Source organism: Marmota flaviventris, chromosome 11, assembly GCF_047511675.1.
Source record: "Marmota flaviventris isolate mMarFla1 chromosome 11, mMarFla1.hap1, whole genome shotgun sequence".
Lineage (NCBI taxonomy): Eukaryota > Metazoa > Chordata > Mammalia > Rodentia > Sciuridae > Marmota > Marmota flaviventris.
The window spans coordinates 48,087,200-48,105,288 of record NC_092508.1 but is presented as its reverse complement, the minus strand read 5'-3'; the positions used below and the strand labels follow the sequence as shown (position 1 = coordinate 48,105,288).

The following is an 18,089-nucleotide window of genomic DNA, read 5'->3' as shown; positions in this document are numbered from 1 at the left end:
AGGGTACAAGAAAGCAGTAATCATAATGGTGTGAAAGTCATCTTGATGTATCAAAGCCCAGAGACCACTGAGATATTAGGAAAACCATGAAGAAGCTGCATGGTTTGTCCCCACTAAAATTCTTACTGAAATTTGATTCCCAACAAATGTTTGGGGAGTTAATTGGGAGTTTTCAGAAATAATTTGGTCTTAAGGGCTCCACCTTCAAAAATGGATCAGTGTCTTTCTCAAGAGATTAGATTATGTCTCATGGGAATGAGATGGGAATCATGGAACTGGATTAGTAGTTATGATGAGAACAGGTTCTTACAAAGCAAGCTTAATTCTGGTGTTTTGCCTCTTCTTCATGTTTGCTTACCACTCACAAATCTTCTTACTGAGTCATTAGGTATTTTATTATAGAAACACTAATCAGTCTAAGACAGATACCCCTAATATTATCCCAGCTTTGTTCTTTGACAGAGTTTCCAGATAGAGAAATCAGTGATGTAAATGCTTATTCTCATTGCCAAGCTATAAGTAAATGTTACATGGAGTTTTTTAGATTTTTGTCTTTTTGTTTCCTCCAAAAGTTTCCTTATTAAATAATAGTGCTTCAAATTGCAGTCAGTTTAGGCTTCCAAGCATTTCTACTAGAATAAAAATCCTGCATCTAGAAATCTTTTGAAAAGCAACTCATAGTAAAACTACAGAAGCAATGATTTAATTTAAAAATTGGAAGAACATGTATTGGAAACCTGCATCAATCAGGCATCATCCTAGATTCTATAAGATTGATGATGGATATATACTTCCCTGTTTTTGAGGATACAACAATGTTAGAGGGAGAAAAAATAAATATTGTAGTAGATGTTAAAAGTTTGATGTTATAAGAGTAAGGAAAATAGTTTCATAAACCTGCACAGAAGGATTCTGCATAATATTTTACAGATAAATTTATATTTTTCCTGAACGCATTTTTTTTTGAATGACAAATCGTAAATTTCAGCAAGCAATGGACAAGGGAGGAATTCAGGCAAGCAAACAGGGAAATGAAATTTCTTTGAAAATCTAAGTCTTAGTTTGGATTAATCTAGGGAGATTGTTAGCAAATGAACATCAAGGAGATCATTATGTTACATTTTTCTGGGTTATGTAAACTATTGAGCCAGGGATAAATTGCTAAGGTTTTAAATGGAAATGTGAAATGATCTTGTCAGAAAGTTAGCCAGATAATTTGGGACATTTTGTAAAAGTTATCTCTTGTTGCTATGCATCATGAAGCTAAAAAAAGGAGTGGATGGAGACAATTTGCTATAATTTGTATCTGGATTGAACCCCCTAGGCCCATACATTAAAGCTTGTTCACCAGCTGGGCACTGTTTGTAAGTGATGGAACCTCAAAGAGGTGTGGCCTAGTTTGAGGTCATCAAGTCATTAGAGGCTTGTCTGGGAAGAGAACTGTGGGTCCTAACTTCTTCTTCTTCCTCTTTTTCACTTTCTAGCTGCTGTGAACACATGAGTGGTTTTGTTCCAACACATGCTCCCACCATGATGCTCTATCTCACCACAGGCCCTAAAGCAATAGGACTAATGGATCATGGACTGAAACCCCCTAAAACTTGGATCAAAAATAAACCTTTACTCTTTATAACTGATTCTTTCAGGTATTTGTTAAAGTAACAGAATGCTGAATCACACACTGTAATTCATGTGACAAATGGCAAACTTTTGAATTAATATAATTTTTTCCTTAAAGATGGAGAAGGTATGCGATAGGAATCTATTTTGGAGAAATAGCAGTCTCAATTATTTATAAAACAATGATATTAATAAAGAATTATTTAATGACACTTTTAAGAAACAGCAAGATATTAGAGTTGTACTAATGAAAAAGAGAACAAAGGAGTAGGAAATTAGAGTAAAAGAGAATACAGATGGCCCTCTTGGATTCATGGACTCAAACATACATGAATCAAAAATACTTAAAAAAAAAAAAAAAAAAAAAAAAAAAACTTTGTCTTTCCCATTCCCATTAAACAGCTAATGATTTTTTTTTTATCCTTGTAATTATCTCCTAAATAATATAACTGCTTCTGTAGCATATACGTTGTATTAGGCAGTAAAAGTCATCTACAAATGCTTTAAAGTATATGCTAGGAATGTGTAGATTACACGCAGGTGCAACACTATTTTATATAAGGAACATAAGTATGCAAGAATTTTGGTATTTCCAAAAGTCCTGGAAAAAATCCTTTGCAAATATTAAGGAATCATTGACGTGGATTTTGTATCATTATATATATTGCTATAAACTGAGAACTATGGTTAATTCAATCCTCAGTGTCTGAGTTAAAAAAACAATATTCTAGATTTTGACAAAGGCCTGGGAAACTGAAAAGACTGAGTAGAAAGTGTATCGGAGCTAAAATAAGAGAATTTGATAAGAACCAATGTTCAAAGTAGTGATAGAAATAAGAAACATGGAGTTTGGAATTTATACAGAAGTCTTATGTGAATACAGTTTTAGAGTTTTTAAAGTAACAATGTAGCCTTTCCTCCTGATCCTTTGAACACAGAGAGAGATAGGTAGGTAGACAGATCAATTCCAAGAGCATTGGAGAAATTGTTGGATTTGTCAAAATTTAAGCTATTTAAATAAGAATTTTATTTTGTATATAATTAGATATCTCCTTGGTCTATGTAATATTTTGTATGGAGTCTGTCTTTAACAATTTTGTGTAAAAATCACTGAATAAATTTTTATAAAACTTTTTATGAAATCACTTAGGTATAAAATGATATACATATCACATTAAAAATAATATGTAAATGCACATCCTGGCAAATTGGAATAAAAGGGGTAGAATTTAACCTTGAGAGACACAACATGAAATAAGGATTTTCAAGACATTGGGCATCTGACAGCAAAGGCAGATATCACCAAAATAATTTTAAAATAATGTTAAGTCTATTACTGCTCCATTGTGTGGCTTGAGAATGATATCTGGCAGTAAACTAAATGAGTTGAAACCAGGGAGAAGCCAAGTAAACTTTCTTTTTTATTTAAATAACTTTATTTTATTTATTTGTTATTATTTTTTTAAGAGAGAGAGAATTATTTATTTATTTATTTTTATTTTTTTAGGCGGACACAAAATCTTTGTTTGTATGTGGTGCTGAGGCTCGAACCCTGGCCACACGCATGCCAGGCGAGCGCTACCGCTTGAGCCACATCCCCAGCCCCCCAAGTAGACTTTCTAAGTATACAGAGATGAGTGACCAAGGAAGCAAGAATTCATAGGACAATGTTCTAGAAAAGATAGGGCTGCACAGAAAGAAAGATATGGAGATCTGAAATGAGTCTCGTGAATATTTAGCTAAATGATAATTAATGCATGAATATTAGAAAACTAACAGGAGCCAAGGAAAGAGTTACCTGAAAAAAATTAAGCAAAGATGGCCATCAGTGCTACAAAGCTGGGAATAATTTTCTCCACCATCAGGCCAACCAACATAATTTTCAGAGAATTTGATCAAGTACAAGTAAGGGTACTGTCTACTGTTCCTGTCTCTCCCAACAATACGAAATCGTTTTTAACTCCATCCCAGAACAAAACTCAACAATATTTAGAGGTATAGAAAATAGTCAGTTTTCATCCCAGTAAAATCCAATTTCTGGCATCCAGTTAAAATTACCAAGAATGAAAAAAAGGGGAACATACAATTCATGTTCACAGAAAATTTACTCAATTAAAACCAGTCCAGAATGAGAGAGTTGCTAAAATTAGTACACAAGTCCATTGAAAGAGTAAATATAATGGAATCCCACGTATTTAAAAAATACAATGTATATATATATAAAATTTCAAGAGATGAAAATTATAATGTTGAAAAAATTCACTAGCTAGAATATATGGCACAATTAATATTTCAAAAGAAGAAAATAGTGAACATGAAGGCATAGCAATTGAAGCTATCCAAATGAAACAGAGAGAAATGAAGAAGAAAGAAAAGGGTCTGTGAGACAAATTGAGCAGTCCACAACATGTGTAAATTGATGTCCCTAAAAAGAGCAGAGAGAGATGGGAATAAACAACATATTTGTAAAATAGTTTCATTTTTCAAGAGTCATGAAACCAATAAACACCAGATACAATGGCCTAAAAGAGTCATTTTGTATATATAATGGCACAAATAAGTTCTCAATAATGGAAAGTCTTACCATATTAATGCCAATCAAAATAAGATGAAATGACAATATCAATATCAGAGTAAAACATATTTTAGACCAAACAATATTTTAAAAGAGTGAAAAAGAAAAACATCACAATGATAAGAGTTCAGGAATAAAGATAATAAAGTAGTCTTAACTATATGCTTAATAATAAGAATATTAAATGCACAGAGCAAAAACTGATAAAATTGTAATGAAAGAGAAATTCACAGTTATAATCATAAGTTTTAATGCCCATCTCTCAATAATTGGTAGAACAAATATAAAAAAATAAAGATATAGGAAACTTAAATAATTCCATAAATATATTTGCCTTAGTTGTTATTTTGATGATTCAATTCTAAGCAAGAATATCTTCATGTAACTCAATAATTACTCCCAATTATCTGAGGATACAGGTTTTCCTTCTGTAAAGTTAATATTTTTCTATTTGTAATTACTAATTATTTTATGGATATATTTTAGAACAAAGTAATTATCCTGTAAGAAATAGTATTTTAACCCACAATTTTTTTAATCTGTTGATATTTTTTCCTGCAGCCAATATTACTGTTGTGTATGCAGTGTGATTTTTTAAATTTTCTTTATTATTTCTGCATTATTTTTAGTTTGACATATATGAATTGAAGTTTTAATTTTAGGAAAAGTTTGCCTATCTTCTGCATTCATTATTTATTTAATTACTTATATTACTGATTTTTATCATTATGAACTCATGAATATTTATGTTATCCTATGGGTTCTAATTCTTTTTGATTGTTTACTTGATTGTGCAAATTTCAAGATTTGGCCATTTGAAGCCACTTAAAGTCATCATCTTTGTAGGTTTTTTTTTTTTTTTATGTTAAAAGTTCCAAAAGTTGTTTTTATCTGAACATATTTATTACAAAAATAGTTTAAATTTTAGATAATAAAGATTACTTTAAGTTTTCAAATCAATTTTCATAAAGTTTTTTTTTTTAGAAAACTTTTACCTTTTGTAGAAATAGGCACTCTTCTTTTTAAATTGAAGGTATTTTTCATTTTTATGTGACAGCTTGCATGCCGTTGTTTTGCTAATTCCTAGACAAAATTATATCTAAATAATATAGATTTAAGTAAAATTACATTTTTAATACATAAGCATTATGAATAGCAAACAAATTTAAATTTATAAGCTTTTTCAAATATTTTATCCTTATTGAAATAACATATATATTATGTTTAAACAAGATTATTTTATTTCTTGTGTAAAATTGATCGTGATTGAGTTTTAATATTTCTTATGCACAATTTTAATGTATTTTAACTTTCATTAAAAAATCTTAATCAAATGTAATAAAAATCCATTATTGAAGTTTTTTTTTTTACTTTATGAAAAGTCTGTTAAGAATCTAGAAGAGACTCTATATTCCACAGTTAATCTACTTTTCAGTTAAATATATATATATATATGTTTTAATAAACTTCATGCTCCATGACTGAACAAAATTTCAGTAGCATTTCCAGTAGCCTTGTGCCTTTTAATTCCTTAAAACCCAGAAATAATTCTTAATAACATCCTTTTAGACTAAAGGTTTTAGCCATTTCTCTAAAAAGCATATAGGTTTAGTATCTACATTGTAAATTGAGCAAAAATATATTTAAACATGCGTGCATATAGTATTCAAAAATTTCTAGTTAATAAAATATTAATCTCATGAAATATTTGAATGCCTCTAATTTTTTACATGTCATTTCTTCCTGTTTCCCCTATAACCAGAGGCTATTTCTTGGAAAATAAAACGCTATGAAGATCAAAAAGAAATGTTTGGATAAAATGAATAATTCTAAAATACACCTTCTACACTTAATCATTATTAATGCTAAAAGAAGTATTTGTCCCCTAAATGTAAATATAGAGCTGTTGGTAATTTAAGCAAGGCAAATGACAGTATTTAAATTCCCATAAGAATGAAATAAAAGGCTTTAGATTTAAAGTCTTTTTAAAGGTACATATTTGGCTTCTTCCTAGAGAAAAGACAAAACTAAAAAAGTGTTGAACATGGTAATCTTGCAAAAAGATGTTTTGTAAGTTTTATTATTCCATTGAAATAAGTACACTTTAAAGGATTACTTTCCTATTTACATTTATTTTTTTGGTAAGTTGTCTGTTCAATGACATGCTATAAATAAACTTTCATAGTGAGGGAGATAAACAAGGAGTTAAGCAGTCAGAGCAAGATGGCAAGTGAGTAGGTTGGGGTCAGGGCCAGAACAAAGGAGCATGGAGAGGTCTTCTAATGAGGTCAACTTCCTAGTTGATGAAAGTGCTTGCAGACACAAGTGTGGGACCCAATCAGACAGACACTTCCATACTCATGTGGGGGATCAAGTAGAAAAACCAAAACAGGGGATAGGAAAGGCAGCAGAATACAACAGACACAGAATACAACAGTGTGGCAGTATGTATAAACGTGGATGTATAACCAATGTGATCTGCAATCTGTACATGTGGTAAAAATAAGAATTCATACCCCACTTGAATCAAATGTATGAAATATGACATGTCAAGATCATTGTAATGTTTTGAGCAACCAATTAAAAAAAAAAAAAAGAAAAACCAAAACAGACTGCATGGACACAGAGGACACCAATCAATAATAGGATCATGTGGATGTGGAGGAGATAAAGAAAGGAAGAAATTCCAGAGACCATAAAAAGAACAGGCCAAAACTCTCCCAATGGATTCCCAACTCTGGGGACCCTTCTCTTTGGCGAAATCTCTCTCTGTATCCTGTTGCCTTCACAATAAACCTACATCTTGCTTGCTATCTCTGTGTCCTGTTTTTCAATTCTCTGCTGAATGAAGACAATGAACTCCTAGAAGATAATAATAGAATGTTGGTTTTCTATAGCTTATTTGCATCTATGTACAGTAAACATGTAAGAATACATATTTGATAATTTAAGCAATTATAGATAGGGTTGAATTTTAGAAACTTTTAAGGTAGATTCCATAATGTTGTAACAGTTAACGTTTTATACTATCATGTATCAAAGAAAGTATACATCTATTGATATTCAAATAATAAGTCTACTTATTTCAAATTGTAAAGACTTTGGACTTCTGTTTAAAGCAAATATAAATATTATGTTAATATTTATTGCCCTCTCTAAAATTATAAACACTACATGAAATATTAAAATCAAGAAAATTGATTCTACATCTCAAAGAACAAGAATATAACCCTGTACTATTTATCTGTTGACTGCATAATCAATCAATCTAAATTTAACAGCTTAAAACAACAGAGGTTTTATTATCTCATGGTTACTATAGTCAGAAATCCAGATGGCATAGTGGGGTTCACTGCTGCAGAATATGTCACAAAGCTACACAGGGTGCAGGCCACAGGTAGAATCATTTTCTAAGCTCACTCAGAGGTAATTTGCAGAATTTCATTTCCCAAAGACTATAGAATCATTGTCCAGGTTTTTCAAAATGTATTAGATAAAGGACTTCTTTAATTCTATGCCACATGGCAGTCTAGAGATTATTTTGCAACATTTCAACGGGCTTAATTGAAGTGGCCAAATTAAGAGGTCAAGAAAAAGTCAGTTAGATGAATGTAACTTTGTTATGTAAAGCATCCATGAAGGTAAATCCTATCATCTTTGCCGTTTGTTAGAAGCAAGTTACCAGGCCCAAAACACATTTGAGAAGAGGGGATTAAACAAAACCTTGGAAATCATTATGTGAAAATCCTTGGGAGCCTTGTCAAATGCTGCCTAGAACATCCAGGATTTCCAGTCACAAAATGTGATTATAGAAACCATGTTTGTTTGTTTTCCTTTCTTTTTTACTCCATACCAAAACAAGGGAAAATGCTGAGGGTCACAGTCCTTGAGTATGTGAAGCTGAAGAATTTGTCTCATTCACTTGAAAAAACAAATAAGGGAATTTGGGGAAGATAGGGCAGCTGGTACTTGAGAGATAAACGATTACACAAAGTTACACATAGGAGGTGCATCACAAATATCCATAGAAGCCAATTTGAGTATTCATCAGAATATAAACCTCCATATATAGAAGAAATTTTAGGATATGTAGAAATTACTGGTGAACAGTCAGTTAGATGAGTAATCCTGAGTTTGTCCAGAGCTGGAAAACATTGAACTTCCAACTGCATGAATTGAAGGCTCATTTTGGGAACATATAGAGTATTCTATATCTATTTCAGAAGAGTCACACCTTAAAGATAGAATTAAAGTAGGACTATAGTGAAGGAAACTTTTCCTTATCCCAGAGAAATTTTTTTAAAAAGTCTCAAAAGGATTAAATTTCTCAACTACTACTTTAATCACCTCTCAGTAGAGTTCACCGATTTTTAAAGAATACAAAATACTGTACTTAAAATGTGAAATTCACAATTTTTACCATCTTATTAAAATAACTGGGCATGCAAAGAAGCAGAGAAATCTAACAGACCATCATCAGAAAAATCATTCCATAAAATAAACCCTTTAATTTCAAAAAAAATAAATTAGAAAGGGACTTAAAATATTTAGTATAAATATGTGCAATCATTTAAAGGAACTTATTAGTTTAATGAGAAAAGAAATGGAATAAAGAACTAAATCATTTTTAGATGGGAAAAAGAAAATATATTAAATAGGGAAAAAGAGTAACTAAGTTAGTTAGCAAAAGTTTAGACACTATGAAAGATCACTGAGCTCGGATTACCAAAAAATAAACAAAGAAAAAATGAATAAAAAGTGAAACAGAGAAAAATCCAGAGCGTTTTGACCTGCGTTACATTAGCAATCTAGCAGAGAGAAGGGTTGAGGGAAGAGATGCAGAAAAATATTTTTTCTTTTGGGGAATTCCAGAAACGCAATGAAATGACAGACTTGAGCATACAAATATAAAAGCACAATATATAAATCTAAGCAAAGTAACAAAACACAGTTGGTAAAGTGATGGGGTGTGTGTATGTGGATAAGAGACAGAATTTTTTTTCTATTTTTTTGAATTGTGGATTAAAATACATACCCTGAGATCTGATTCCCTCCCTCCCTTCCTTCCCTCCCTCCCTCCCTCCCTCCCTCCCTCCCTCCCTCCTTCCTTCCTTCCTTTCTTTCTTTCTTTCTTTCTTTCTTTCTTTCTTTCTTTCTTTCTTTCTTTCTTTCTCTCTTTCTTTCTCCAAGTTAGGGTCTTGTTAAACTTCTCTGGCTGGCCTCAAACTCTCAATCCTTCTGCTTCTGCTTCCAGAGTAGAGGGTATTATAGGAACATATCACCCTGCCCCGCGATATAATTTTATACAACGGACCACTAAAAATTTGTATTCTGAAAAACTGCAACTTTATACCCACTGAGAATAAAATCTTTTCTCCCCTCCTTTTCATGGAGACCTCGACAACCAACCAACACCCTAGTTCCTGCTTTGATGACTTTGACTAATTTAGATATCTCATATAAATGGAATCATGCAGTATTTGTATTTCCAGAAGTGTCTAATTTTACTTGGCATGCTGTCCTTAAGCTTCTTCCATGTTGTATGTAGCACAAGACATCTTCTCTTCTTTTTATGTCTGAATAGTATTCATTGTGCATGTGTATATAGGACATTTGTCACATTCATCTTTATATATATATATATTTGTGGAGTTTAAATGTCTATTATAAACAATACTGCAATGAACAGAAGAGTAAAAATGTATCTTCAAAATCTTGATTTTAAACTCTTGTATTAATACCTGAAATTAATACCTGAGTCCTACATGTAATGGTTAATTTTATGTGTCAACCTTAAACTGAGTAAGGAAAATCCACTGTTAGAAATTAATCTGGAATCTACCAAAATTCTAAGAGCTCAATAAAACTACTGAAATTAAGGGAGAAAAGATAAAAATAAAAAAAAATATGAGAGGTGAGAAAAAGAGAGAAAAGGAAAAATGAAAAAAAAAACAGAATGAAAAAATAAAATATAAAAAGATAAAAGAAAAAGAGAGATATATGCAAATAGACACAAATGTCAAATTATTCCAACTTCAAATTTCTGCATGTATAAAATAGTCATCATAATTTTTACAGTCCTGTTTGTGAACAGCAGGAGGTAAACTGTTAATAATACTTAATATTCTAAGAATGTTTTGCTATAGAAACATAAGTGTAAACAGACATTGAAACATCTTCAGTATATTACTACCTTTCTATGTCATTGTGCATCCTTACAAAAAAAAAAAAAAAGAGTTTTTAAACTATACCCTAAAGCTCACCTCATTTGATGACAAAATTAGAGGATAGTAAAAATAGTGTGAAAAATTTTCCCTGTTAGTTTTGGTATACTTTCCTGTCTAATACTCCCATATATATGAAAATCGATAAAAGTAAACATGTTAATGACATATACATTTGTGGAATTGACAAAAATACTATCCATAAAAGAAGTGTTTATTTTATATTAGCTATGTAATTTAAAGTTAAAATGGTAACATGAATTTTCTAGAGTATTTTTGGCCATTGAATACAGAGGGAGGGAGAGAAAACAAGAGACACAGACTAATTGTGGTAGAGGAAAACTCTCGATAGCTGCTATTTGGATTGTTCAAAAAATGAAATCTATTTGTAATTTATTATAAAAGTAACCAAACAATATTCTTAAATTATATTTAAAACTCCAAATGCATTTTATGCAACTACTTTTAAGAATAATATTTGATAACAACTCTTTTATGATAATATTATTTCATGATGATGATTTTTCTCAACTGTGACCTATACTCAGCAAGAAATGGCCCTTTATATATGTGATATAAAGATAAAGGAAAACCTAAATGTGAATATAGAACTTAATCGGTATTTGTGTGTTTGCAATTTGGAGCAAAATTTTATTACTTTATTCCAAAGCAAATAATACAGAAATAATTATGAAGTGGCAATATGATGCTGCCATCTCATGGCTAAATATGCATGAGAAAGGAAGGTTGATGAATCCTTTTATAACTTTAATCGTCATATTAAAATGTGCTGAAAAACTCAGTTCTTTTATTTTATACCTATGAGCTACATGTTTCATGTCAAACAAACTACAAATGTTTCTTTTTACAAAAGAAAGATAAAATTAATGTTCAAATCAAAAGAATATGAAATATATGTAGACTTATCTATTCTTTCATTTTCATTTACTGCTTATACATTCATTTTTATAGAAAAGCTGAATCTTAGACATATGAGATGACATTAATAATGTCATCAGGTTCTAATGTTTCAAGAACTATGATCAAAAGTAGCTACAATGATAACTCTTGGTTTTAACAAATAATTTTATCCATTTTTATATTTTTATACTTCAAGATTCAGTTGGACATATTTCAGTCATTGTGGATAGAATAGGGGCAAAGTATCTCCCAGGAACCCAGAAACAGACAAGGTAATTTAAATACTGCCTGAGCCAAAAGGCTGTTAGAACTACCAAACAGTTCAGTGAAGTTGCAGGATATTAAAATCACGCTAAAAAGTCAATAATTTTTCCATAAAATAAGAAAAAAACTATTTAAAAAAGAAATCAATAGTTATAAAAGTATTAAGATAGAATACTCAGGAATACATTTGACGAAGTGAATAAATACATTGAAAACTATAAATGTTGATAAAGAAATTGATGAAGACAGACAAATGGAAAGAAATTCTGTGTTCATGAATCGGAAGGATTAATATTATTAACATTTTATATAAAATGATTTAAAGATTCAATGTAACTTTATCATAATTCCAAGAATTTTTTTATAAAAAATAGGAAAAAATCATATGATTCATGTGGAACTACTCAAGATCAAAATAGTTAAAGCAAATCATGAGAAAAAAGAGCAAAGCTGGAGGCATCATGCAATTGATTTAAAAATATACTTCAAAGATAGAGTACATAAAACAATATGGCAGTGGCATAAAATAAATACAGAGTAGTGAAAACAAAATATATGCATTTATAGCCAACTGATGTTTTACAAAGCTGCCAAGTACACAAAATGGGGACGCAAACTATGAAACTAATAGTAGTACCTAAAAAGGAAAAGCATCATGTCTTTGGCCTGGGCAATTATTTTTTGGATATGATATCAAAATCACAGACAACAAAAGCAAAAATAGACAAATGGGATTACATCAAACTAAAAAGTTTTTATACAGCAAAGAGTCAGTAGAATGAACAAATAACCTGCAGAATAGGAGACAATATTCATCAACTGTACATCTATTAGAGATTTGAAACCAAAATATTTTTAAAGGAAGCTCAAAAAACTTAATAGCAGAAATAGAAACCAGATTTTAAAATGGGTAATAGATCTGAATAGCCAAATCTTAAAAGTAGACATAGAACAGATGCATGAAAAAAGGTGGTCAAAAATCAGTAACTTTCAGGGAAATTCAAGTCAAAACCACAATGAGAGATCCCCTCACTCTCTACTCTTGTAAGATTGGCTATGATTGAAAAGAATAAAGACAATAAGTCCTAATGAAGGTGGGAAAAGGGGACATTGGCCCACTGCTGTTGGGAGCATAAATTAGTACTTCCAATAAAAAAAAAAAAATCAGTGTGGAAGGTCCTCAAAAAATTAAAAATAGACCATAAGATCCAGCAATCCAACTACCGGGTATAAATGCAAAGAAAATGAAATTAGTATGTCAAAATGTCACCTACTCTCCCACGTTTATTGCAGCACTATTCCAAATAGCAAAGATATGGAATCAATCTATGTGCCCATCAATGAATGACTAAATAAAATATGTTCTATATACACACAAACATATGTGTATATATATATATATATATATATATATATATATATATATATATATATATATATATATGTTCTATATAGAAAGAGTCATATTCAGCCATAAAAATAAAATCCTGTAATTTGTGACAACATGGATGGACCTAGAGGCGATTATGCTAAGTGAAATGTGCCAAGCACAGAAAGACAAATACTATGAGTCACTCATAGGTAAAACTTTTAAAAAGTTAATTTCATAGAAGTTAAAAGTAGAATGAAGGTTAGTAGAAGCTCAGAAAGTATGATAATGGGAGTGGGATACATTGGTTGAATGACATAAAATTACAATTAAATAGAAGGAATAATTTCAAGAGGTCTATTGCACAGCACAGTTAATGATTATTTGTTGTATTCTCGAAAACTACTACAAGTATGGATGCTGACTGCTCACACCACAAATATAATTAAGTGAGGTAACTGCTGGATTTAGCCATTCTACAATGTACATGTACTTCAAAATATCATGTTTTATGTAAAATTTATGCCAATTTAAAGACAAACATAAATAAATATCTCTGAAACATAAAATAGAATGGTGGTGTTTTGAGAGTTCCCAACTAAATTCCTAAGAGGAAATGAAGGAGAATTGGACATGAAAGGGTCATTTTTTTGCCTTGCAGGAAGCCTAAAGCATAGTTGACCAACCTGCTAATCTCCCACATTGAAAACTTAATTTATACTGACACCCTTGTGTCCCTTTTCTGCTCCACATCCAGTTTATGCCTAACTTATTATTGTTCTTCTGCCTGGAGCCCAATCTTGTATTTCTTCCTAGTGTCCTAGGGAAAACCTGGCCTGGAGCAGCTCCTAGTCTTTCAGATGGAAGGTACAAATCCAATGCCCCATCAGAACAGGAAAAAAGCTCAGGAATCTTATTTACAGATCCTGGACAAGGAGATCTAATGGATCATGAGTGCAGTTTTCTGAGCCCAGGTCATGTGAGGAAGAAAGGAAGAGTCAAGCAGAGAAAGAAGAGTTTATGACAACTGGTTCTATATATAAAAGAATAGGATGTGGGTCTGTCTTTGTCAGCTTCATGTTATAACAAAGGAAGACCTAAGGTTGTAAACCTTATGTAGAGAGAGGATGTTCACTTAGTTCAGTTTTGGTGGCTTAAAGTACAAATAGCAAAACACAGTTTCAGCAGCCACCCCTTGGCTACTTCACTTCATGAAGCAGATGGCAAATGCAGTTGTATTAGCAGGAGCAAGAAAATGATTACATCTCGAACTAAGAGCAGAGAAAGCAAGGGTGTGGCCAAACTCAGGCTTTTATAACGATTCCTTCTTGAGAATTACCAAGGAGTCCTATAAGAACTACCTTCTAAGGACATTCTCTTAATGAACAGGGGGCCTTCTACCAGACATCACGTCCTAATGTTTCCACCACCTCCCAATAGCAGCCATCCTGAGACCAAATTTTCAAGAAATGAATTTTTAGGAAACTCTCAAAATCCAAAAGGTCACTTCAAGTTTGTAAGCAAATATTTGATGATCTGTTTAAAGAAAGCTTCCAGGAAGTTGGGGGCCCAGCATGCTAGATGGGACAGATGCCTTTAAGTTCATATTTTTGACACTGGCTTGAACCATTTAAGTATGATGTCCAGGGTGACTGAGTCTATATCTAGCATGAGCAAGTTAAAATTTCATTAAAAATTGGCATGATGTTAGTCCATTTTTCCTTACTATGAAGAAATGCCTGAGGCTAGGGTATGAAGACAAAAGTTTCATTTTATCTCATGGTTTAGAGGTCCAAAGACAAGGGGCCACATCTGAATATCATCTGCTTGCTGGCCAAATCCTGAGGTGGTACACGGCTTCATATGGCAAGAGCCTGTGTGTTCATGATTTAAACCATATAGAATTAAATCATGGGAGCTCCAGACTGATGGTCTTATCAAATCCAAACTGTCACCCAAAGACCTCACCTCTATACACCATAGTCAGATTAACTTTCCATCTGTTTAATATTTTACAATGTGGATTAAATTTCAACACATGAAATCTTGGGGGATAGTAAAAAAATAACCAAACCGGAGCAGATACCAAGGCACATAAAATTATAAGACTTCAATATAGGTGGTTACCAGAGGCTGAAACATGGGACAATAAAGGAAATGTTGGTCAAAGGCTACAATACTTCAGTTAGAAAAAATAAATTCAGTATATTTATTGTACATCATGTTAACAATAGTTAATAACAACATGTTGTATACATAAAAATTGCCAAGAGTAGATTTTAAGTGTCCTCTTCATACACAAAAGATAATATGTATATGAGGAAATGCTTGTTTTCATTAGCTTGATTTGACCATCCAATAATGTATCAAAATATTATGTTGTATACCATAAACATAAACAATTTTGTTTGTTAATTTTTTTAAAATAGCATAAGAGAAGATACATCAATTATATAAGTCCTTTGAATGGTGACCTAGAAAAGTAAATATATTTACTTGTGTAAATGTGTAAACATATTTACACATATATTATACATTTGCCACCTGAGAAGTGGTAAACCAATAAGGTAGCCAGCATTCATGAGGACAGTACATATCAGTCCAAAAGCATAAATCAGATAACTTGTAATATATGTACAAAAGTCACAGTTAGTACAATTTTTTGTTAATTGCTAGAAAGGTATGAACATTAAACAGCAGAGCCCAACCATATCTCTAAACACTCCTTGGTCTTTGGGCAGACTCTTTCAAATTATAAACATTTAAAAGGTAGAATATATTTTAAGAAATTTTGATAATCAATCAAATTCATTTTCATTATTTAGTTGATAGTGTCCTTTCATTTTTCAAGAGCCATAATTGAGCTATACCTTGCATACCATAAAATGGGGATGTAGCTCAAGTGGTAGTGCACCCTCCTGGCATGCGTGGGGCACTGGGTTCGATCCTTAGCACCACATACAAATAAAATAAAGATGTTGTGTCCACCGAAAACTAAAAAAAAATAAATAAATATTAAAAAATTCTCTCTCAAAAAAGTGTACAATTTAGTGTTTTAATATATTCAGGGTTGGGCACATGTCTTTTCAAGATAATTTTAAAAAATCTTTATCACCAAAGAAACATCATAATGATTAGCAGCCAACTTCCATATTCTCCTTCCCCAACCTCAAGCCCTAGGAAACTCGTGATTCACTTTCTATTTCTTTAGACTTACTTATTCTAGACATTTTATATAAATGGCATCATGCAATATGTGGATTTTTGTGGCTGACTTCTTTTTCCTAGCAATTTGGTGGGTTTCTCCTTAATTACCTTGAATTCTACCTTCTTTCTTTTTTTTTTTTTTGCACAAAATTAATGTTTATTCCACCTTTGTGTCATATTCCTGGATCCTTCACCAATGTTACATGAGGAAAAACAAAAGCAAAACAAATGGAAAACTGAAATCAGTATCACTAATGTTATCAAGTAGGGAAACAAATAAATTAAAATCTAGCAGCCATCAGCAAGAGTACAGCAAAGATAATGCTGTCAAAAGAAACAAAGAAAATTGCTAGAAAACTGTATGCATCATACTCTTTCAAACCAGCAAAATATGCCCCTGCATACAATGGAACATAAACTCAATTTTTTTCCTATTAAGGTATAGAAATGCAAGTTCTTTTGAATATTGTGGATGGGTAAAACTTGTTTGTAATGGTAATTCTACTAAGCTAATACAGAGTGGGCCAGGAACACATTTATGGATTCTGGGGATGATGTGGACTGTAATTCTTTGATTGGGATAGTGGACACTATAATAAAAATTAAAAAAAAAAATGAACACAGAAGTACAAGACAAAGGCGAATGAGACTTCTCTTATATCTGAGTAACATTTAGATGGAATCAAATTTAAATGCAGTCCACTCTGCTTTTGAAGAGGCTTTGGTTCAGCTCCCAAATCTCGATTGTTTGACGCAGTCTCCTATGAGAATACTCAGAAGGTGTCTTCTTAAACAACAAACCTATTTTTAGTGGTGGAGCCGCTGTTAGTAGCTGTGTCTGCATGGGACTGATAACCAATCACTATCTTTGGAGGAAGTCCTAACCTTTCCTTGTATACTCTCCCTATATGTGTAACAGCCTCTCTGTTTTCACATTCAGTAGTCCATATTGCTATCTTATCACCTTTAGCTCTAACATTAACAACAGCTCCACATACATCATCACTGTAGTCATCAAAAGATTCTCCAATAAGGCACAGCAGTGTCTGTAGCCAAAAACGATCGAGGTCACTTCGTCTCTGCTGTTTGTTCAATGTAATGAGCCATCTTCCGCCCCATTTGTTTTTCTCATCTTCCCACATAGGCTCAATACCATCCTTAAAAAGTGAGTAGTCACAGCCAGGCATTAAATTACTAGACAACTGGATATGGTTGTATAGAGCCCAAAAGTCTTCAACAGTATCAAACTTAGAGATCAGTCGAAGGTTTGCTTGCCAAGTTTTACTTTTATCATTTTTAAAAAACCAGAGTGCCCATCTGTTCTGTAGAGGATGTTTTATATAGTGTTCTGGGTTAGCAACCTCCTGATTAGATTCTGTTTTCTCCTCTTCTGTAGGCAGGGGATTAGGAGTAGGGTGGTTTCCGGTTCCACAGTCGCCATCTTAGATCGATCTCTCTACCTTATTTCTTATTGTGAGTTACTATTCTCCGTGTAGGCATACCACATGTCATTTATCCATTCAACTATTGAACACCTGGTTGTTTCAATTTTTTCTATAAATAATGCCGCTATACACATTTGTCTTAAGGTTTCTGTGTGTATGTATGTTTTCACTTACATACATCAACTTGGGTATACATGTAAATATAGTATTGCTGTGTCACATAGTAACTTCATATATGACAATTTGAGGTCTTGCCCAGTTATTTGTGAAGATGGTGACACTATTTTAAATCACCAACAGCAATGTACAAGGGCTTCAGTTTCTCCTTGTCCTCGTCAACACTTGTTATTCTCTGTTATTTTGATTATTCATCCTTATGAATGTTAAGTATTATCTCATAGTTTTGATTTACATTTTCTTAATGACTAACGGTAATATCGCTCTGAGTTTATTATCACAGAAAG

The 18,089-nt window shown here is 32.0% G+C and overlaps 1 pseudogene; it reads right to left on the bottom strand.

Annotated features, from left to right (window-relative positions):
- Window positions 1-16,315: 16,315 nt before the first annotated feature.
- On the bottom strand, window positions 16,316-17,621 carry LOC114099609 (eukaryotic translation initiation factor 4E pseudogene; annotated as a pseudogene).
- Between the last annotated feature and the right edge of the window lie 468 nt (window positions 17,622-18,089).